The sequence below is a fragment of the Pinus tabuliformis genome, chromosome 1_1 (genome assembly GCF_031772625.1).
Source record: "Pinus tabuliformis cultivar Carrire ecotype Pingquan chromosome 1_1, CPIR1, whole genome shotgun sequence".
Classification (NCBI taxonomy): Eukaryota; Viridiplantae; Streptophyta; class Pinopsida; order Pinales; family Pinaceae; genus Pinus; species Pinus tabuliformis.
This window is the reverse complement of record NC_142297.1, coordinates 289,193,252-289,216,900: the sequence shown is the minus strand read 5'-3', so window position 1 is coordinate 289,216,900 and position 23,649 is coordinate 289,193,252. Positions and strand designations below refer to the sequence as shown.

The 23,649-nt window shown below is 35.4% G+C and overlaps 1 pseudogene; it reads right to left on the bottom strand.

Annotated features, from left to right (window-relative positions):
* Window positions 1-16,057: 16,057 nt before the first annotated feature.
* LOC149212680 (F-box/kelch-repeat protein At5g15710-like) lies at window positions 16,058-16,994 on the bottom strand (annotated as a pseudogene).
* Between the last annotated feature and the right edge of the window lie 6,655 nt (window positions 16,995-23,649).

Sequence of the window (23,649 nt, the reverse complement as noted above, 5' to 3'; positions counted from 1 at the left end):
GATTTTAGTTAAGTAGTTTTCAAATACTAGGTTTTCCTAAGCTAGATACATTTGAAGAAACATCTTTGTTAAGCCATGGACAATTAGTATGTAGCTTTGCTTTTCAATTGGAAATACTTAGGCATCCATATGTACACAGTAAAGATATCATAACCTACAGCTACGATTAGAAAATCTAATTTTCAGATTGGAACCAATTATCTTTATCAAAGACGAATAGGGTATTATCAAAAAAAAATATTCAACAAAAATGCATTTTACCAGTTTACTGACCTGCAAATCATGTGACAGCATCCAGATGTTTTTTCAACAATTTGTCCACATTTTCCACACAGTTGCCAATCTTTTTTTTTTGGTGAGCTTTAAGAGCAACAAATCATCTTTGTCCCTCTCGGGAATAGACAATTTCTCCAAGTCAGAGCAATCCAAACCCACATGCCATGGCACACCACATTGAGCACAAAACAACCTTCTGCATTCAGGGCATTCTGACTCTTTTATAACAACAACAACTGGCTCAGTTGAGCTTCCTACTTCAGGCACATCCTTCAACAAGAGTGTCGAGCAATCCTTGAATGGGCAATAGAACTTCTGAGAACTGGGAATCTCTTCTTCCACCAATATGCCAGGCATTTTTTTTGGAGAGTAAAAGGCATGCAAATAGAGCTTGTTGCTCAATTGTATTGGTCTATTAAGTTATGAATAACGTGTTAGGTAAGACTTTTTTACGAAATTGGTAGCCATGCCATAACAATTTACGACTGTTTGTTTGAAAATATACATGGATCAAAAGAAAAAATTACATGGATCAATTGTATTGGTCTATTAAGTTATGAATAACGTGTTGGTAAGAATTTTGTTTAACAATCCAGTTATGAACAAAATATAAGGACTACACCGGAAGGTTCTTTGCAGTCTTACATATTATGATTGGCATTTAAAAGTTCATATTCCCATGTATGAAAGACAACTCAGGACAACCAAGCTACATGATGGGAATAAACATTTATGATGGGAATAAACATTTGGGCAATCTCTAAAATACAACCCAATAAATAAATGAATGAACCAAAGCACAGTAAAGCATAAGGCAGAGTTCATAAGGCGGAATTCATACTTGGTGTTGGAATGGTGAAGCATAAGGCAGAATTCATACTTGGTGTTGGAATGGTGAGAAGGCGCCCCTTGACATGTAAGAGAATACCAAGCCAACAGCCACTGGTTTTGAGATGAATGGGTATAATAAAGGATACAATAAACACAAAAAGAGAAGATCAAACACTTTGCAAACCTGCACGTTGTAACTCCACTGATAAAGAGAACTTAAGCGTAAACATTACAATTGGTAGATAGTGGGCCATCAGAACAAAACAATAAGGTTGTGTTAAGGCAAACTACAGATAGAAAAAACAATCTTTTTTCGATGCACTATACAATGATTGAATTCTAAAAGTGTAACTGAAGCTGTGTTTAAAACTTTAACATTATCTGATAAATCTTTGTACATGATTTATAGTTACCAGACCCTGCCAAGTCAACTTGGAACTGGCACTTCTACCCAACCTACCACCCAAACCAGGTCAGGTCAGTTCCGAACCACCCAAACCCAAGTTTGACTGGAATGACCTACCCAAGACCCATTGGACCAATTTGATTCAACTGGGGGCTATTAAATTCTAAATAATCTATAATTTTCTAGTTTTCTATATGCCGAGTCATTTTCAGGTTGATTGGCAAATATCTGCCGAGTTTTGTGTCAAGGTTAACTAGTGAAGCAAAACATGTCCCAAGCCAAATAAAGTCTAGTAACTTTATAAAAATGCTAGTTCTTTGTTGCATAAAAGTTGTATTAAAGCAAGTGAAACTTTTTCAACTGGGGAAAACACCACTGATGAGTGAACTGAACATTTAGGAGCATGACTGTTGCATTTCACTTGAATACTTCTAAATATTTCACTTGCTTTTGTGTGTTTTTCACAAGCAATTCTACAGAAGACAGTTACATGCTTTGCAATGTATTTCTTGAAATTTTACATATGGTCTACACATAGAGACGTGTTTGGTAGGTAATAACTAAACATATATACAATGAAAGTATTCTTTGGCTTCTAAACATATGTACAATAAAAGCATTCTATTACATATAGATGTAATTGACAATGAGCAGCTAATCATATATGCATGATGGGGCATGGCATCAACAACACCAATTAATGTTTATTGTGGTGCCAAACTGTGCGAGTTGTTCCTCCAATTAATGCCGCATTTTCCTATGTGCATCCCTTTCATGGATGTGAATTGTTATCTTGAGTATTTTTCTTATCTTATTTAACAATTCAATGGTTGGTCGCAAAGGGTAAATAGGCAATGATTGTTGGGGTAGGATCCTTGTTTGCATATCTTGTAATGTAAGTTCTTGTTACTGAATTTCTTGGAAATACTCATACAACATTCGTAGGTAGCCTGTATCCATACCTATTGCCATCCAAAAAGAAAACATTGTAAGTGACAATGGATGTGTTTGACGAAAGCATTTTTTTTAAAGAGATGAAGTAAAATAAATAATTTTTTAAAGAAATTTTTAAATTGCAGTGAATGCTAGACCTTGTCGTTCTTAGCGGGAAACATTTTGTTTGAATATTTGAAATAAAATAAACGATTTCAAACTAATATAAAATCATATGAGGTTAAATGTAATAGCAAGCAAATGTATGTGAAATTTGGTTATGTAGTAAGTGGTGTTTACCATGTGGGTAATTCTGGAAGACAGGTTGTATGATTGGCTAGAGTGTATTCTCCTGCATAGATTTTGATGCGAGCAATGATTCCTCTTGTTGTTTATGCTTAAGATATGGATTCTTGTGCATTTGTGCAATGCATGAGAATGGGAATGCTAGATTGATTAAAATGTCTACCAATTACCGCACTCTTGAAATTGCAGTGAATGTTAGCCCTTGTCATTCTTTGGTGCCGATGTCTACTGTTGCTTTGTCTAATGTCATTACTTGTGACTTGTGTATCGTTAAAGCCCATTCCATTTGAAGTGGTATCTGACGACGTGTACCCCTTGTGATGTGAGAAATGGGTACATATGTTGGGTGTGAAATGTCCCATGGTGTTCCTTTGTATTGTCTAAAGTTGACAACCACGAAGGATGGTAATTCTGGGGGCTTTGAGCCAATTGAATAAAATATTGAGATGACCTTCCCAAGTGTGCCATTGACGAGGCCTGCATGTACCCATAATTTGTTGGTGAGCATAACTTTTTGTTCGTTGCATAAGAGCACTTTTTCAGGCAAATGCTCATCTTTTGTTGTAGTACAAGTTTTTTGCCTTTGTTGTTCTGCAGAGCAAAGCACTACTGGGATGTTGAATTTTTTAAACATTTTCTTATTATGAAAGAAAACTGAGTTTTTTTTTGCATATATATGCATGGATTCTTCAAATGTGCATTTCTCTTCATGCGTAAGAGAAGAACTTGTTCTTGACATTAGGTGTTGCCAATCTTCAAGTGTAGATATTCCATTTCTAAGATTTGTGAGTATTTTCCGGAAAGCAACCTAGGATGGGCTAGCTCCTTGTTGATGAAAAATGGTTGAAAGTGTTCTAAATATGTCGAAGATGTGCCAAATTGCAGTGCCACGTGATGTCCCAGCGTATAAAGGAATGTCTTTTACAGGTGGTAGCTGGCCTAAATCTCCAACAAGGATAATTGAGCGATTACCAAATGGTGCATTTCGGTGAAGAGGGAATGCCTCTCTTAGACGATCGTCAATGCGAGAAAGCATTTTTGGACCAATGAAGCTCATTTCATCAATGAGAATGTATTCTACATGACGGAGTTGCTCTTGCAGTTGTAGGAGTGGTTGGCCTTCAAGAGGATGCATTGTTTGGATAGGGATACGAAGGGAAGAGTGAATTGTGAGGGCATTTATGTTGAAAGCTGCAATGCCAGTTGGTACAAGTAACAACAAAGGGTTTTTGTTTCCTGGTGAGTTTTCCACAAATGCATGGTGTAGACATTTAATCAAATGGGATTTTCTTGTCCCAGTTGTTCCTTGTATGATGATTTTGCGTGGGGTTTTTGGCGAAGGGGTTCTAAAGTGTGAAAAAATAGTGGTGAAAGCTATGTTTTGAATGGTTGTAGGAGGTAATGTGTGATCTTGGGGAAGGTTGGAAAAAGAATGATGCTGGTTTTGAATGGTTGAGCAGTTGAATTCAACGAAATTTATGGCAGTTTCTTGCAAGTGGGGAGGGATAGTATTATGTGACCAATTGTGGTTGGCATCGAAGTCGCAATAGCCAATCATGTCGAGGTAATCAATTGTAATATTGTAACCTGAGTGCAGCTGAGAGAGGATTTTCCATTCATTGATCTGCATGGAATCAGGAGGGGTGTCGGGGGTAGTTTGATCTTCAGTATGTGGGGTTTGTGAGTTTTCAATTTCTCAATGGACATGCCATGGTGTATATGTACCCTTTTTTTGTTCCCAGGGTGAAATAATTTCTGCATCAGTTGAACCAATATCATTGCAGAGTGTTCGGAAGGGGAAATACAATAGTAATTCACTCCAGTAAAAAGTGGCATAAGAAGGATCATTAGAGGAAGGAATGACATTGTAACGGGGCAAGACATGTACAATCATTGGAGGGAATATGTGTTTCCATTGGTTTTTTTTCCGCTGGGCAGAATATGACCATGAGCGTGCAGCTTCAAGGAGGGGCAGTGATTCCAATGAGACAGGCCTGTTCATGTATGCAAGGATAAAATTTGGTGTCAAACTGAGATTCTCAGTATCTTGAGAAACACGTTTGAAAACAGTCTTGTTGACATTCAAAGAACGAAATGTATGGCTGCAAAGAGAAAGAGGTAGCTTTTGTAACATATGGCATATTTCTTGTGCTCCAATGTCTCTATCTGCAATGGTTTTTGTAAGGAGTTTTCAGATAACAGCAACAGTAGGTGCTTCTGGAATGGCACTTTGTGATAGCCGTGATAGCATTTGACGGTAGCTCTCAGATCTTGTTTCTGCTTTTGCTGCATACTTTGAAATATATTTTAACACAACATGGCGAGAAATGACTGGTTGGCAATCAACATTTGCTCTCCAAATAGAGAGTAGATCGACATTGTGAATATTCAATCTTTCATCATTGCAAGCAGGGACGTAGGTTTTATGACCTTTATCATCAATGAAAAGTGAAGATGTGGACTTCAACTCCCATGGTACTCCATACCGGCAGCTAAGTACATTGTCTTTCTTGCGAAGACAAGAAGATTCATGACACTTTGTATGACGTTGAATGCAGTTGACGAGCTCTGTATAGTCTTCAAACTGATTGGATGTGAATATTGATGCCATGTCAAGAAGACACAGGTTATGAATTGTTGATTGGTGAAGCGAAATATTTTAGTGTTCTGCCTGACGTGGATTCTAGGCAGTTATGTAGTGGTCGAAATATTTTTGTGCATTAGCAACTTCTAATGCATTGTTCCAGTCAATTGTGTCCAAGTTTAGTGCATTTTTGCAGCCAGAGGAAGCCATGAATGTGTGCAGATCCTCTATGTTGCCATTCGTATCTGAATATAACATGAAGGTAAAATCTGGTTAAAACATATCTATGCAACGTAGAAAATTAATGTGGAGGGAAATGGATATTAAAAAATACCTGCACCGGTAGTCTACTGCATGGAGGCCTTTTTGCAGGATTTCTTCGAGAAAAATTGTAAATCTACAATGCATATATTGGGTTGTTAGATGTGGGTTTTTAATTATGTTTTGAATTTTCTATTGCAAGTGATTGACTGAATTGGAAGGAACACTGGTAGGCATGATCATGTGCAAGTCATGCCATTTAGTATTAGCTGCACTAAGAGTGAAAAATAATGTTGGACTTCCTATTTGCGTGATCATGTCAGTTAGCTCAGATCGTCGTTTGTTCCAGAAAGACTGTGTTCCTTGTAGGCCTGAACCGAACCGCATTATTTTCTCTGGCAATCTTGAATCTAGAGAGTCACGAAGACACTGTCGTAGGTCTGAAACCGTTGTTGGCAAGTTGTTCTCAATGTACTTCTTCACAAAAACACTAGCAGTTGTTTGGCTACGGTGGCGCATTAGAATGTTATAAAGATAGTAGTGGAATCTTGGGTGTTGGCCAAATCGGTTATCATGGTAGTGCAACAAGTGTAAAGCATATTCATGCATCTCAACTTTTGTAAGTCTTGGTTGCATGATCATGGCAATGCCTGTAGGGAAGAGTGTGGGGAATGCCATGGAAAAGAGGCCTATGGTGTTGTATTCATTCATAGCTGTTAAAGATATTGGAGGCCAATCGATAGAGCTTGTTGAATTTGAATGGGTCAAGTGCAAATAATTACAAATGTGCTCAAGCTCAGTACATGAATTTGGGAGTATTGGAACGAAAGAAGAGGGTTGGATTTCTAATGGAGGTAGCATGACATCAGTATCATAAGTAGAATCAGTAGTGGTTTGATGGGGTTCAAAAGAGGAGGTGGTTACATTATGGAGAAGAGAAGAAATATCTGTAGGGTGATCTGGTAGCGCAAAAATTGCAGATGAATTGAATTGAACATCATAGTAGTAAGGGTCATTTTTTGTTTTGTATTCAAGGGCTGCAAGGACACGTGATTTGCAAACGAAGAATTCATAAGCCTTTTCAGATGGATTTTGCCTTTTCACAATGAGGATGTCTAAGTCAGAAATCATTTGGGGTAAGTATTTGGCAATAGTGGTGATGTCTTGAGGGAAGCTAATTTTATGGCCACTATATTTGTATTGACCACCATGGGCATGAGTGACTTGTAGAATGGGGTTTACACATGCAATGAGCATTTCTTCAACTTGTGTTAACTGTTGAAGGACATAGGGTTGTTCACCAGGGTTCATGTTGTTTAGTTCAGAAAAAACGATTAGTAGATTTAGATGATGCACAACAAAAACAAGAAAGTCTACCGTGTAAAAGTTTTGTTTTCATTCCTGGGTATGATTCTTTGCATATTGTGCAAACATGCATGGTAGAAAGTTCATCAATCCTTTCTCGAAAGCAACGATGTTCTTCATTAAGGGGAGGGTTATATTGGATTTGATGAAGGTGAGATGTGTTGGTTTGTATAGTTGGGAGAGCATTTGAGGTGGGAAGGTATGTGGAGGAAGTAGTAGGGTTATTGCGGTTTTTATAAAGTAGTCGTTGTCGTGCATTTATTGTATCCTTTTGTTGTGCATAAAGAAGACGCCGCCGCTCATTTTTTTCCGTATTTTGATTATTTTTTGGCATATCTAAACAAGTACAAATAATTATTGTTAATTTTCATAAACGAGTATTGCATGTTTGGAGAATGTATTACAAGTTTTAGAATTAATTTTTTTTTATTTGAACATCAGTGAAGGTAGGTAGATTAGGTAGAAGGAAAAACATGCAATTAGGAGTACTATAAAATCATATGTTATTTTGGCATCTATTATTGAGAGGAGAGGAGCAAGATAACCAATATTTTGCTTCCTTCTTCTTCATTTTTTTTTGACAAGTTTGAACGATAGCATGAATAGATTAGCAAGCAAGAGATCAATGTATAGCCATGTAAACAATGAACGAAAAACTTATGTAGTAAGTCTTTACAAATGTTGATATCTATATTATGTAAAATGAAAAGGGGTAAACATACATATTTTGGAATAACTGGAAGAGAGTATTTGCAACGACAGTGTGCATCACAATAACATGGGTGTAATTTACAACAATATGAAACAATGAGTTGTGCGGAAATGTTTGTTTATGTACAAACAGTAGTGTTTGAAGAGACCCTAAAAAACATTTCAAAGGTGGTGAACAATAGGTCGTTTTGAAGTGGACATTGCTTGAATGTCATTGAGGGCTTCTTTGCATGTAGAGGCATATTGAATTTCTTCTGAATTTATCAGTATTGGTTGCAAGCACTGAACATCGTTGAAGTAATCTGTTTTAATGGAAAGTGTTAGCAGGAAGCGGCATCCTGAAATTCGGCCACAAATTTCCTGCAGATCAGTTGGTTCGATAGAAAGAAGGAACAGGTCTTTTGTCGTGATGCCCATGAGCTCGTTTCCTATGTCATTGAAAGTTGTGACGTTCTGTAGGTGCCCGATGTGGTCATGTAACTCAATTTTAAGTTTGTAACGGTAGTCACATTCTGGGAAGTCGCCGTTACATTTTGTACAATGCCAAAAATTGTTATAATGCTCCACAACCTTCTTCATGCATTGTTTTCCATTGAAATCTAATGGACATGTTAGAAAGTAGAAGTCGTCCATGTGAAGAGCATTTATTGTTGCACGAATTGAAACCCATATTGCTTTACCGGAGGTTTGCATGCCAACAATTTCATGAAACTTCTTTCGTGGTAGGGCACGTTTCGAAGCAACACCATAGTTTCTACTCAAAGATGGAGAAGAAGAGTTATTTCCTGTTTCACAGAACCATGCATGTAGTTGATGAATTTCTTCAACTTGTGGATTTATGATGAGAGTGCTTGTTGATATCCTCCCTATTGTGGTGCCATTAAATTCAAATACATGAACTCCTTTGATTGAAAGGATTGGTGGGTTGTCGAAAGAATAGAATTCAACAATGTTTTGTCCTATAGAGTCACAATGGTCTCCCCATAATGTTAAATCAATGATAAAACCTGACTTGTCTTTTAATATGAGTGTTTTCCTTAATGTTTCACTTCCATCTTTTCATCAAATTGTTGATGCAGGTGAGGTGGAGGTAACAACACCAATGACATCCACATTCGTATTTGGACTTGCATTTTTTATTTCAGCAATATTCTTGAAGTGAAAGCTCTGGTAAGGAAATGTTGGATCATCTATGGGACATGGATTGATAGTAGAAGCAACAAACAAGTAAATTTCCCATTTGTTCTTGATGTGGTTGTAGTTTGGATTTGCTTCTTAACTGTGCCATTTGAAACAATGCATAGCTACCCAACTTGAATTAGATTGTAAAGAGGGTCGGCCAATTCAGCAAATGCAGAAAGGTGGATCTCTTCCTTATCACAATTGATAAGGTCAAAACCAAAAACTTTTCGTGAGCCTCACACATTGTTGTAAGTCTTCAATGATGTTTTTGCAAATGCTCTACCTTGGATTGACCAATATTTTCAGTAAGGATTGAGTGCCGTGAATGGAATTGTTGTAGTTGTTGCCGTAATTGGTGGAGTAACTACAGAGGGCAAGGTATCTTCTGCTGATGAAGAGCTAACCTGGGATGTACCTGCCTTTGCATGTAGTAGTGTTGATGAGTCCTTCGTCAATGCTGCTGAGCGCATCACAACTTCAAGCTCAACCACTCGGATGGACCTTATGTAAACAAATGAGAAATGAATTAATGAAGATTCCATTTTTTGTAATGCAAGAAGCGTTTAGAAGGAAAAAATAGAAGAGGGTAATTTCAAATGTTGGGCCTTACGAGGAGTTTTGAAGCACCATGCAAGCTGCTTTTTTAAGCAGAATTATTGAGCCAATTTGGATGCCTCTAGATGCAACTTGTGGGCTATATGCGGAGGGTAGCAAAGTCTTGTGTTGATGTGTTCCATCAGATAGAGTAATGTGGAAGTGTGAGGATGTTGTTTTTAATGAGGTAACAAAATCAACATCGATTATCTGTAGTGGTTGAATCTCAATGGAACCATTAAGCAATAGAGGAATGGCATTCATTGTCAAGGCTGTCTCCATAATATTAATAGGGGGATTCTTTTTTCCGTGATAGTAGTGCCTGCAATTCATCAAATTCACCACAGAACAAAATTCTAGTAAAAGAAGTTGTGATGTGAATGCGGAATCTAATCTAACAAGGCTAACTTTTGATGGTGAAACAATAATAAGGGCACAAGATATGAGAATGAATTGTCATTCACACCACTATTAAAGGTGATCTGACCTTGTAGAACAAATTTTTGTAACATGTTTTGGCATAAATTACAAATGTTTTACGTAAATCCCATGCTATGTATGTAAGGTACATGTCTAAACCTTTTAGAAACTGTAACGATGTTTCTAAAACTTTTATAATGTGCTCAGAATCTGCCTAAACATGTCAACTGATGTGTCCAACATGTGATACCCTCTGTCACTACTCCACTCAAGCCTTGCTTGATGCAATGATGAGTTTCCCAATTTGGTTCATTGTTCTTAAAGGAACTCAGCCCATAAACATAATATGCCTTTCCCTCCCTTGATCTACATTTGTTATCTTGATTTGCATAAGCTATGTATCCTCTTAGTACCAAGACACATCCACCTAATATGAATCCTTCCAAAGACGAACAACCCCCAAAAATGGTAAGCATTTCATAAGCAAAAATTCAACCTAGAGGGGGAGGAGAACAACCTCTCATATTAACCACCCAAGCTAGACCACATTGACAAAATGTTTGTTAATAAGATTCAGCAACAAGGTACATATTGTGCAAATTTGGAAATAGCTCAAGCGACTCAAATATCCTTATAGTCTTACAGAACTTTAAAACATGTATGAAATAGGAACATTTGCCAGCCATGCCTAATACTGATCCTTTCAGCAATATTCTATTTGCACATGATATGCGATCCTTGTAGGAAAAATCCACATGTTTCTTACACAACGTAAAACCCATTAAGAGATGTGTTTCAATAACATTCAGGCAGAAGGTTTATATTTTGCACATTTGGTAGAACAATTTTTTTTAACATGTTTTGGCATAAATTAAAAATGTTTTACGTAAATTGCATGCTATGTATGTAAGATACATGTCTAAACCTTCTAGAAACTGTAACGATGTTTCTAAAACTCCTATAACATGCTTAGAATCTGCCTGAACATGCCGACTGATGGAAAGCTATGCTTTGTGCTTGTGCCCAACATGGGTTAAACCAAATACTGATCACTCTCTGGTAATGACTTGTAGGTGTTGTCAGTTAAGGATAGCTTAGGTACAACTACTAGTTCATCAAAAGATCCATGTGATATTAATTTGGACTCATCTGATTTTTCCCACAATACCCCCACCTCCAGAAGCCGGATTGGTCTACAACATGGGATACTTTCTCTCACTACTCCACTCAAGCCTTGCTTAATGCAATCATGAGTTTCCCAATTTGGTTCATTGTTCATAAAGGAACTCAACCCATAAACATAGTATGACTTTCCCTCCCTTGATCTACATTTGTTATCTTGCTCTGCATAAGCTATGCATCCTCTTAGTACCTAGACACATCCACCTAATATGACTCCTTCCAAAGACAGAGAACCCCCAAAAGGGGTAAGCATGTCACAAGCAAAAATCCAACCTAGATGGGGAGGAGAACAACCTCTCATATTAACCACCCAAGCTAGACCACAATGACAAAATGTTTGTTAATAACATTCAGTGACAAGGTACATATTGTGCAAATTTGGAAATAGCTCAAGCGACTCAAAGATCCTTATAGTCTGCAAATGGGGAAATCCTGGAAATGATCAGGGTATGGTCGAGGACACCTTTTATAGTACCTTAAAAACATGTATTAATAGTAAGATGTTTTACATATCAGTATGGGGAGATAGGTTAAATGACAACCAACCAAAAAATTAACATAGTTTTTTCATAACACTGAAACATCTATTAAATGTAGGAAATTCAGTACATAGTCAACCTAATAAATCTAAAGTCCTTTATAGCCAAATGATGTATTAACAGTGAGATGTTTTACATATCAGAAATTAATATCCAAATGATGTATTAATAGTAAGAAGTTTTACATATTAGTATGGGGGAGATAAGCTAAGTGACAACAAACCAAAAAAGACATTAACATAGTTATCAATATGGGGGAGATAGGTTAAGTGACAACATAGTTTTTTCAAAAAGGAAAAACATGGAAACATCTATTAAATATAGGAAATTCAGTACATAGTCAACCTAATAAAGCACATCACGGAGAGATACGAAATGGCACAACAGTGCAGAAATAATGGCAAGAATAGATAATACACACAAGATTTTACATGATAAAACCTTGACAGTTTTTCATTGAGGAAACACCCATGGGAAAGACAATGATTTTATTATGAGGAGAAAATTTATAATTAGGCTTACAGCAACTTCAATCTTTTGATCTTCATAAAATGAAATACGCATTGTTACATCGGTTATGATGACTTTCATTTGGTTTCATAAACCAAACACTGTTAGAGTAACCATCACAAAAGTTTACTTTGGTAAATTCAGTTTTTATATTTTCTTTTAATTGCTGTCATCCTCTAACATGAACACATATTGTATAGTTCTTGGAATCTTTTACCAATCTATTTGGTGAGATGAATTCCTTTGCATCTATTGCATGGTCCTAAAGCATAATTTAAGGTCCCGTGAACAAATTAGAACTGTTGAATTTATTTGCAAATACTTATCATATCAGCTAATGCTAAAGGTCTCCATCCTCATTAGCATTTATGACATTTCTTTTTTCTTTGAGTGCCAAGAACTGCCACCCTTTCTGGTCCTTGACGGTATTTTTTTATCTCCTAACTCTTCTGTTTCTTTCATCCAAATTAACCTTATGATTTTGCAATGTACAATAAATGTGCCCAATGGAAAAGCCATGGTCTAGAAATCTGATTGTAATTGCTTGTATTTAGTTTGCAGTTTTCTTTCTTTTCAATCTTTTTAATCACCACCGAAATTTGGCATTTAAAGCATAAAAGATAGAGTTGCTATTGAAGTGGCATTGGGCAGCCAACTCAAAAAGATATTTGAGGGTTACATCCTTTGATCCAAGAGCCAGCTTGTGGCCTTAAGTAGGGAGGTTTTAAAGCCTTCAGCAGATGCCTTGGCAATGTTCTCTGCCCAAAAACATCTCGAGGAACAACACTTAGAAACCAAGAAAATAAATAGCCTAACATTGAATACAAAACTGCCTTAAAAGAGTGAATACCTATATACACCCAAAAATAATGGAAATATTGAGTTCTACTTTCTAGCACACAAGGATGTCCATTGCAAAGATGTAAATAACTGAATTGATAAATTATAATAATAATCTAATTTAAGGTTGCAGCCTAGTTGAACATCAAATTGACATATGAGACACCTTGGTTTGTGGGTCAAGGGGTCTCTTCCATGCAACAATTTGACTAGTTAATCTATAGAGGTATACAGACTCTACCCCTCCCAATTCAACCCAATGACCTATGAGGAGGAAACACATGTTCTTAGCTGCTAGGCTCACTCAAGCTATAAAATTCCATGCACACTGAAAGATGGACTCTTCCTTTGTATGATGTGGGTTAAATGAGTCTCTCTTACCAACAAAAGGCATTCACCTAACCTAGAAAGTAACAGATAGGATACCTCTCCAGGGCCACTGAAAGAGAATATTCTCAAGAACATTAAGACCTCTAGGTCATGACCATGATGGTGGCCTTGTAGGTGGTATAGGGAAGCCTCCCTTGTGGCTGAAATCCCACTAAACAACAAGAGGAAGGTTGTTAAGGTGACAGTGACAACCCTTCCTCATTGTTGCCATAGAGTTTGGTCCTCACCTGGTGAATCTCCTCTCCAGACCTGCTAGATTTTGTGGCAACATGAGCCTGGCACAACTTCCTAAAGTTAGAAAGGTTGTTGTATGTAAATGGGTCTACAAATTGAATAAAGGAGTTGATGTTAATCTTTAAAGGTATAAATCCAAACTGGTCGCAAAAGGTTACTCTTAGATGGAAGGTATATATTTCCATGAAATATTTCGCTAGTTGTTAAGCTTGTACATGTTTGTATTGTGTTGGAACTAGTTGTTTATCTTGATTTGGAGTTAGAGAAATTAGATGTTAAAACAACTTTCCTACATGTAGATTTGGACAAGGAGATATACTTATGGTTCCTAAATAAAACCAGGAATAAGGAGCAGCTACAAAACAAAATTCCAAACTTTTCATACTCTTCTAGTAGTTCTCTTGAGTTCTTTAAGAATTCACATAGAGAAATGGCTTAACAAAATTCCAAATTGTCCATACTCTTCCAGTAGTTCTCTTGAGTTCTTTAACAATTCACATAGAGGAATGGCTCAAATGAAACTTTATGCTTATTAGGCACTCATGTTCTCACAGTGGCTTAAAAGGTATGGTCTTTTATTGACATCTCCTTAGATGTTTTCCTTTGCCTAAGATCCAACAAAAGCATGTGCAATGGTCCATCTAACTGGGTGAACCTCAACTATCCAATTGTATGCCCTACAATTGTCAGATGCTCACCCTGTAGCTTGGCTTAGAGGATGGAAGATCATATATATATATATATATATATATATATATATATATATATATATATATATATATATATATATATATATATATATATATATATATATATATAATAGCATTGTCTGGTGTAATTGGAGAGGTGCCGTAAGGCCGCTCTCAATGGTGGGAGAGGCAGGTTCTTTATATACGTTACACCAGAAATGCCTCCCTCGGCTCCAAGCTCCACCGGTCGGGTCCACACTGACAAGGCATTCCTATTTGTATGAGCCTAGCTTGCTTGCTTGAATGCTGTACCTAACAGTCGGTCCCGTTCCCCTCCGCCCGTTAATAAGCTGGCTATATATATATATATATATATATATATATATATATATATATATATATATATATATATATATATATAGCCAGCTTATTAACGGGCGGAGGGGAACGGGACCGACTGTTAGGTACAGCATTCAAGCAAGCAATCTAGGCTCATACAAATAGGAATGCCTTGTCAGTGTGGACCCGACCGGTGGAGCTTGGAGCCGAGGGAGGCATTTCTGGTGTAACGTATATAAAGAACCTGCCTCTCCCACCATTGAGAGCGGCCTTACGGCACCTCTCCAATTACACCAGACAATGCTATTATATATATATATATATATATATATATATATATATATAAGTGATAGAGACTATACTGAATTGCTAAATAAAACTAAAAATTGCTTCAACAATTCTGGACCACCGCAATCATTCGATCACAGTACAAGCAAATAGCATGCAAATTGGTGGTAAACAATTATATTTTATACTCTGATCACTCAAACAAAATAATATTTCATGATACCCTAGTAGAGAATCTGTCCTATGTTTTCTTAAATTCTCGTACAATTAAATAAAAAAACACATTGGATTTAAAAGGAAAAAAGAACCACTGAGTCCTAGGTTGGGAACACTTTTCTACCCTGTCCTTCTAAACCAACTTAGAAGCAAGGCAGAGCTCTTAGCTTCATGGTTTAATGTTTTCCACCTATTGAACAATAAAAACAGATTGACTTACATGACCGTATAGATGATAAATCAGAAAGATGATAAATAAAAAAACACATTGGTTTAAAAGAAAAAAACAATAAACTGAGTTTCAGGCCAAGAACACTACTCTGCCCCGTCCTTCCAAGCCAACCTAGAGGCAGGGCAGAGCTTTTGGCTTCGTGGTTTATTGTTGTCAACGTATTGAACAATAAAAACAGATTGACTTACGTGACCATATAGATGATAGATCAGAAAGATGATAAATAAAAAAACACATTGGATTAGAAAAAAACAATAAACTGAGTTTCAGGCCAGGAACACTGCTCTGCCCTGTCCTTCCAAACCAACTTAGAGGCAGGGAAGAGCTTTTAGTTTCATGGTTTATTGTTGTCAAATTATTGAACAATAAAAATAGATTGACTTACGTGATGAGATAGGTGACAGAACAGATAATGGAGAAACAAGTCTCAAAGATCAAGGTCTGCTACGATGCCTTATCATGACACTTCCGCTTGAGCTTTATCGTAGTTTTTGTAAATTGTCAAAGGCTAGGGTTCAAGCATAACTCTAATCTTATTACACACCGGTGTTTTAACTGCTACTTGGGAGGCCTATACTAATAGTTTAAGAGTTAGCCATGATAGTAAAAATAATGCTAGTTATTTATCAAAATCCTTTTTAAAACGGCATCCTTGAGCTAACCTGTAGCTGAAGTTGCACATATCTTGTGGGCTTCCATGCTATGAAAACATCCCCAAATTTCCAGTTCTTATTGGAAAACATCCAAACTTGGCTGAACTAACATGCACCTAAACGAGAATCTTGGAAACTGTGACCCAACATAAGTGAAGCAAGATATCCATCTCCAATTAGACCTCTGATTCTCAAAGAGTTCACACACCAATATCTCTGAATGATAATCCCTGAAAAAATACAAACAATCCCCACTGCCAGCACACTTATAATCAAAATCAGATTTCTCTCCAAAAAATGTATTGAAGACTTCACCAGGCATCGTTTCAATCTCCAGCCACCCATCCCCCTGCAACTCCCAGATATTCAAGCATTTACACTTCTTGGGAGAACCCAATCCTCCCACAAGAGTAAGCTGACCTATTCTCTTTATAAGGAAGGAGAGCATGAGCTACTGAGGCCTTGGCACCATGAACTCACTCCAAGTACCCTTCACTAAATCAAATGCAATGATATTATAAGGTCTAGGAATAGATAACTCGATTACAGTAGACTGTGTCATTGGGTGTCCACACAACCAACCTCACAACATATTCATAGGGCACTTCTCCAATCACATGCCATTAATCAGTGCATGAACCATAAATTTCTATTGTGCGTTCATAGTTGTTACCATTTTGCGAAGACCCGCCTGCTACAATGACCTGAAAGCTGCTCTCACAACCATATTTGTCAGTAGGGCCAAATTTTCTCTCAATTCCACAAATGCACGAATTCAAACGAGGAAGGTGCAACGTAGGTAGCAGCCTCCATTTCTTTTCTATTGGATTACAGATTGCAAGATGGTGTGATCTAGTGGAGCTCCCCTTGATAAGGAGTTGTTGATCAATTGCTGCCATAGGAAAACGAATGGACAGGGGAAGAAAACAAAGAGGAATTGAATACCATCTATTCACATTTGGATTATAATCACAGTTGTATTTAGAGACTGCAAATAACCAGGGCACAACAGTACATAGTCAACCTATATTTGAGTTGGGAAAATCGTTTGAAGATTATAGTGGGCACAGCACGAGGACTTGCATATCTACACGAGGATTCCGATGTTCGCATTATACACAGAGATATCAAATGTCCCAATATACTTTTAGATGACAAATTTCATGCTAAAATAGCAGATTTTGGATTGGCAAGATTCTTTCCAGAAGGCGAAACCCATGTTTCAACCAAAGTGGGAGGAACAATGTAAGTTGTGCAATTGGTCTATTGACTTATTAACATTGTAAGTTCAATGATTCAGAGAATACTTTCAATTAATTGATTCAGCAGCCACTGAGCCCTCATTCTCCTGCCACTAAATACGTAAACCATCTAAACATGTACAGAAATAGCGTTGAAAGGGATGAAATGGTTCAGAAAATACTTTCAAAAACCCTTTCAACGACCTCTAGGAAAGCAAGCTCTTCATTGTCGCCATCGACAGTAGAAGGTTCAGAGGTTTTAATGAAAATTTCAATACCGTTAATATTCAGAGTGCAGATGCCAAGCAAATACTTAATACAACCAGGAACCAGGAAAATGGGCTACACTGGTACCTGCAAGGCTTACAGATTCGAGGCAGAAAATTGATTTGTTCGACGCAGAAAACTGATTTAACCTGTACCTGCCATAAAAAAACCCATAACAAAACACTGGACTGAGATTAAAATGGTGGAAGCAAAATGAGAGAGAATGGGATCAGAAAACCCATTTTTGAGAGCACTAACCTGAAATTTGAACAGAAGAACTCTGAGCACCTGAGCGAACAATTTCTGAACAGGAAAATGGAGCTGTAAACAGGGTATACTGAATAACCGAGGGCTAGGTCGTGCACAACAGAGTGCATAGCAGAAACGGGAAACATTATTGCAGCAGGTAGTGGAAGAGCCCGGAAACATTATTGCAGCAGGGCGTGGAAGAGAACAAGAAGAGCAGAAAGCGGAAAGAGGAGGAACAGAAATGGTCGTGGAAGAGAACAGGAAGAGCAGAAAGCTGAAGAGGAGAAACAGAAATGGAGTTGCACGACAGATGTCAACCATATGCCAGTTGAAGGTGCACGCCAGTTGTCAATCATAGAAACAAAAGGTAGACGAAAAAGCTCACTCAAAGGAAGGCCTATCGACCTAATGATGGAGGAAAATAGATGTGGCAGGCTCATGAAAAACGAATGGTCACCATATCAATCTGGATAATGGCCACAAATACATTGATCAAAGTCGTATAGAGGCTCAGTAAAAGGATACGAACAACAACGGATGGTTGAGGACGCTTCCCCTGTCTTCTAACAAGAGATTGAGTGCACTAAATCATTTAGATATTCTTTATTTTAATAATTTAAAAAGAAAAAATAAAGTGTATATAATATTTATAAAGTTATGGGAAACACTAAACAATTAGTTCATTATGTTATACAATAATTTTTAAAGTAAAAATGCTAGGAGCATGGTATAACTCTTTGATAAAAAAAAAAAAAAAAAAAAAAAAAAAGAGGTGTACTTGTCATTCCTTTAATCGGATTAATAGGATGACAACATCCCTAATTGGTGAAGAATTGAATCTTGTCAATTTTATGTAGATAAATTGGCATTTTGGAGAACATAAACAATATATTGAGCACATTCCAATGTAATTTTTTTAAATAATTAATTATGTTTATGATTGCATTAATTATATTTAAAAAATTATATATATATATATATTATTAATATTTAAATTATTTTATTAAAAATAAATTTTTTATTAATATTTTTAAATTACTTATAAAATATTTTAAAAAAGATATAAAATTGGTGAATCAGATTCCGTTTCTCCAAATTCTACTTTATTCATAAAATTATTTTAGATTGTTAACGTAGTGTATTGTGTAATGAATATGTAGGATGTATAGGAATGTTATTATTTAATTAAATCATTATTATAAAAATATTGTATATAAATTTTAATATTAAATTTATTAAAAATATTATATTATAAAAGTTATTTTTTTTTTTTTTAATTTCATTCAATAATCTAAAAGTTATTGGAGGTTTGGAAAGAAGTTGATGTCAAATTTCACTTAAATAAATTGTGTGTTAAGTAATTGAGCTGGAGAGGCTCATTAAAATGATAATAAGCCCAGTATGAGGGGATTTGTAAGTTTGTCTGTCCATACCCCTTTAAAATAAAAATTATGTTCTAAATAAAAAATAATAAAATAATATCAATTATAATTAACAAAAATGAATATGTTGTAAAGTAAAAATGTAAGGATCATATATTTAAATCTTATACCTTTCAAAAATATTTCAACAATAAATTTAAATAAACTATTTGAAGATAAATGTAAACTAACTTATGTAGATATCAACTTCATATATATTTATATATAGAAAAAAAAAAGTTTTATGATTAAATTTTTTATTTGGTCCTATATATACTATATTTAGCATTCAAAAATATATTTTAAACAATGAAAAATAACACATTGCATTTTGCACTCTAAAAAAATTGCACTTGAAGAAATTTGATCCCTCTCAGGGCATGTTAGTTCTGTATTTAAGATGGATCTATCCTGGTATAAAAAGAAAGAGTGTTTGAGGTTATTCTCTCTATCTGATTTCAATTTGTGTAAATCATCATGAATATTTGTTGTAATGTTTTCAATTTTATTGTTTCAATGATCTTTATATATAAAAAGGAAAGAGAAAGCTTATAATAATTAAAAACACGTGTTTCTTTTTAAGAGATTATATATTCAAATTTAGAGAGGTAGAATATGTACACCATTTATAAACTTGAATGGGTTTAATGGTTAAGAATACATGTTTCCTCTTGAGAATTCAAATACCCCTCCGAACTTTAGCTCTTCCACAGATTATTCAGTGATTATTTTAGATAAATAAGTCCATTTAACTCTTCAGTATATTATTCAGTGATTATTTTAGATAAATAAGTCCATTTTAATGGCTCCTCGGAACTTTAACTTTTCCGCAGATTATTCATTGATTATTTTAGATAAATAGGTCTGTTTTTAACTTAGTTTGTCTTTTAAATTGTTAGCTGACTATTATTTTCTTTTGATTTTAATACTATTATTTAGATATGTGATATCATACCAATAATATAAAAACAAGTCTTATTATTAATTCCACTCTCTAGAATTTTAGTATTTGAAATCGATTTATAACTAATATTCTACTAATACTTATATCAATAACATAAAATGCTATCAGTCAGCGGTCTTCCTTTGTTTTTGTTTTTTTGCAAATCATTGGTCTTCCTTGTTTCGATCTTGAATACGGTAAAAGAGATGTACAGTGGCGTGTATGCTATTCTCAACCCTATTCTCTGTTATTTTTGAGACTTTCCTTCCAAATTTTTAAAATTGCAGTAATTTAAATTCGCACTTCATTTATTTAAACATGGGAATTCGGCCATGATTTGCAGTAATTATTAAAATTAACCTTGTAATTTTAAATAAAAAATTTGTTGGTCAGTTTTTTTGGAAGAACAATTTCAAATTAGATAAACCAAATACACACCATGCGTAAACATGCTAGAGGTAGTGTTTCACAATGAGCATCATATTGAGGTTGATAAGTAATATACTTGTACATCAAAAGCATAACCGATTCAAGTGTTACTGCATGTTATTCATAGTATCGTGTTATATATATATATATATATATATTCTATTATATTATAGAAAGTGTTATATATATATATATATTAATTAGAAAGTGTTCTAATTGATTTTTGGTCTACATATTTTAATATATTTGACAAAAGGAAGTGAGACATGATGTTAAGATTAGAAATCAAAGAAGTTAGAAAAGACCCATATCAATACTAAATCTTGCACACCTTTATTGTGTTTTGCATAGGGAGTTAACTTTTTTGATTTTAGGCATTGTATTGTTTTAATTTTTGCATTGGTGATATTTTTTTGGTAGAAATCTTGGTAGTATGCTTCCTCATTCAAGAAATTATCACTGATTTTCAAGCATCTACGATGTTCTTTATTGTGATAACTTGATATTGATTTGTCATTTAAAAGCTTATTCTTCACGTTCTCCCACGCTATCTGAGGTTTCCCATGTAAAGAACTTCCAATCATCTTCAAGGCAAGTCAAAGGTATTTGCATTCTACTTAACTTCCATTTCCAAATCACCTTATTTTAATTACTAGTTGCAAAATGAGGTAGTGTTGTACATATTCATAATCAAAAGGATCATTCTCTCGAGAAACAATTTGTTGCCATCATAAATTCGCAAAGGTTAGCTACAATTGGATTTGCAGTCATGTGTGAGATAGCTACATGTCCACCCTTCCATTCTATGACAACTTCAAAATCCCTGACCTAACCAAAATGGGCCTTGGGCTTGATGCTATAGTCCCATCTAACTGACTAGGTGTAACATTCATTGTAGATATGTCTTCTGCATTTCCAAGTGAACCTACAGGAATTATGTGAGCAACACCTCCACTTCCTCCTAGAATCAACAACTTTTACCCTTGCTTAACCAAAATATTTCAAGCTAAGAAACACTTTGTAGAGGAATCACCAACTGCATAATGTCATGGTGACAAGCTGCTGTTGAAAATACACAAAATTGTTTTAGGTAAATGCTCCTCATGTGATGTGCCATCAATAGTGTTGAAGAGAATAACCCTGACATTCTTGATTAATAATGTTTTTCTTCCATGTGAATTTATCTTTGCACCTTGTTTAAATTCATTTATTACATTAGAAAATGATTTGCTTGGACATAGATCCAATCCCATTAGAGTGGTTATAAGAAACACAACTTCATATTAGTTCCCTATGCATAATAACTGTAAATACCTTCCTTAATTACCGAGAAGATAGTTTTTGCAACAAATCATCTAATAACTTTGAACAAACTTTTGATAAAAATCACTCTCCATGATATTTTTCAAACAAATTTTTGATAGAAATCCCTCTCCATGATATTTTTCAACATCACTTTAGACACTCGATGTATTTTCCCTAATTCATTTAGGGAAAGGACTAAACATTGGTATTCCATCCATCAACAACAATTGAGATGTCTCTCAAGTATTTTGTGTTTGTTTAAATTTAGTTTGTGACATTAGAAATTAATTTTCTCAAACACGGTTAGAGTCAGTGGATCCATAGGAGTTGAAATTTTTGATTGAATTCTCTACACCAAGAAACTCATAAACGTCATCTTCAAATATTGGGCTGATATGTTAAAGTTCACGTAGAGATAGTTCTAAAAGTTAGCATCCTTTTGTGAGACTTAGAGCTACATCTTTTCACACAATATCATGGGTGTACGCTTGTATATAAGGTAGTCAACAATTGTTGTGACATCCAAATTTTCGACAAGTAGAGATCTAGATATGTGCTTCTAATTGAAAGTAATATTTGTGCAATTGTCCTCTTGCAAATTGCAATTGTAAAGCGTGAGGAAATCCTTTGCAAAGTACTTAACAAAGTAGTCAAGTCTCCAATATCTCTAGCTGATTTTCCATTTTCTCTAGTACTTAACAAAGTGTTGCTTTGTTTAAAAAAAAAAAGTATAAAGGGAGATTTTCAAAAGGGATTTGTTATTGTCAAAGTAAAACAAAAGACAAAAAACAAAAAACAAAAACTTGACATTGTTATAAGAAAAAGGGGCATTGCATCTTTCTTATTGAAAAAGGAGATTTATAAAAAGGTGCATTGTTTCAATCACCTCTAGGAATTGTGATATTTTTGTGTGAAAGCTTTGTGAAAGTGTCACCTAAGGAAAGAATTTGTACACCCGTCTATTTTGTGGAAACTAAGAACCATAGAAGCCACCATATTTTTTTTTATTGCAAGTAGGCCCTATGTTTCAAGTTTGATTTGCTTGTTGAGCCGCATTCTATCAGTGCTCAACAAATGGGAAAATCCAAGAGGCTAAGAAAGTCAAAGAAGCAGTTATTCATGTATGAATATTTTTTGAAAGAATTGGAAGTGAAGAGGCAAAAATATGTCTTCACATTAAAAAGCATAAAAGAATCTATAGATAACAACATTTTTCCCCTTATTTCCGATGCCAAGACAACCAAGGAGGCCTGGGATACCCTTGAATGGAGTTTTGGTGTAAGGGGGAGCATTGAAGTTGAAGATGAAGGTGGATCTATAGTAGCATATCTATTGCGAGATGAAAAGTTTGTTGAATTCCACTATGCTCAGCCACAAATGGATGATGTCTGTAAGAATTTGCAGAAGAAACAAAGAAGAAGCACACACATGCTCGCGAATCCCACTATGCATAGCTGCAAGTGGATGAAGATTTGGTAAATCCACCAACAAAGCTTCCTTATGACAATTTGGTGATTCCAACAACAAAGCTTGTTGATGATAATTTGATGATTCCAACAATAGAGCTTGTTGATGACAATTTGGTGATTCTAACCAGTGTTATGGTTAATCCAACAATTCAATTTCTTAATGTTAAATTCGATGCATATTTGTTACCAAATGATGAATGGTTGCAGATGATGCAATAAAAACATGATATCGACATGATGCTATATGGTGAGAGAATCCCACTTGAGTCTAAAAACCAAGTGGAAGAAAACCTCCTTGAAGAAATTGAAGAAACAAAGGAAAAGGAGGAAGCTCATAGAGAGAA